The following is a 1,227-nucleotide window of genomic DNA, read 5'->3' on the forward strand; positions in this document are numbered from 1 at the left end:
GGAGGCCAAGCCCCGAGCGCCGCGGGAGGGCGCCAGCCAGGCCGCGGGTAAGTGCCGGCGAGTGCGCGTCCTGCCTCCTCTGCGCGCGGCTCTCCGACTGCCGGGCTGGCCTCCCCGTGCAGTGTCCCTCTGAGTCTGCACTTGTTTTTCTTCATCAGGACAGGTAAATTATGTATGCCCTGGGATGTCGAGGCTTTGTTTCCAAGAGTTTGCTTTTGGGTAGCCTCCCTATTTTATCCCACAGCAGCCTGTTACCCAACAGCATCAATGAGTGATGCAATCCTGCAGGGAGAATCATCAGCGCAGGCTTAGGAAAATCCCCGGAATTTGGCGCTGAAGTGCCTGACTTTGTCGTCTGCTTTCCCATTATAGAATGTGAAATAACTACTAACCAGATACATTGTGATAAAGATACAGCTTCCAGCTGGAAATTAAATAAATGATTCTTTCATTCATTATATTTATGTGCTAAATTTTCCTTATATGTGATTTGCATATTATAATTACTCTTTGAATATTTGATGACTGGTATTGGAATGAGAATCAGGGAAGAAGATAAATCCAAGATTTCTATATTTTATTACAATCACCGGGTAGGTTTTCAGTATAATAATGATCATAGTCCTGTCACTTTCATGCTGGTGAAACAAAGTAGTGAGGGCTTCTTAAATTTTTAAATAATTTGATACATGCTTAATAACTTTCTAAAGCCAGTTTATATTGATATGTAATTTATTTTTTTTAAATTTTTATTATTATTATTATTTTTGTCCTTTTTGAGACCAGCCGCACCGCGCTCAGCCAGTGAGTGCTGTGAGTGCCTCGGCCATCCCTATATAGGATCCGAACCCGCGGCGGGAGCGCTGCTGCACTCCCAGGGCTGCACTCTCCCGAGTGCGCCACGGGCTCGCCCAATTGATATGTAATTTAATGCAATAAAATATACCCAGTTTAAGTGCACATTTTGATGAAATTTGATGAACTTATACACACTTATAATACCACTACAACAGAATATTTGTCACCCTGAAAGTTTTCCAGGGTATCTCTATTCTTTTTTTTTTTTTTAGCTGCTGGTCGGTAAGGGGGTCCGAACCCTTGACCTTGGTGTTTTTTTTGGGTCTTTTTTCGTGTCTGGCAACGGATCGCAACCCTCAGTGTCGCCCCCGGGCCGGGACCGGCAATGGGATCGCAACCCTCGGTGTTGCTCCCGCGCCTCGCTCAGCC

At 45.1% G+C, this 1,227-nt stretch overlaps 1 protein-coding gene across 3 annotated transcripts in view; it reads left to right on the forward strand.

Moving 5' to 3' along the window:
• The window catches only part of PSPH (phosphoserine phosphatase), a 19,779-nt gene continuing 18,552 nt past the window's right edge, over window positions 1–1,227 (forward strand). For 2 of the 3 annotated variants that reach the window (XM_008580989.1, XM_008580991.1), the window contains exon 1: window positions 1–47. The gene's annotated coding sequence lies outside the window, so the exon portion shown is untranslated. The remainder of the gene's footprint in view (window positions 48–1,227) is intronic. The other variant, XM_008580990.1, reaches the window with a different exon arrangement.

Source organism: Galeopterus variegatus, unplaced genomic scaffold, assembly GCF_000696425.1.
Source record: "Galeopterus variegatus unplaced genomic scaffold, G_variegatus-3.0.2 Scaffold2230, whole genome shotgun sequence".
Classification (NCBI taxonomy): Eukaryota; Metazoa; Chordata; class Mammalia; order Dermoptera; family Cynocephalidae; genus Galeopterus; species Galeopterus variegatus.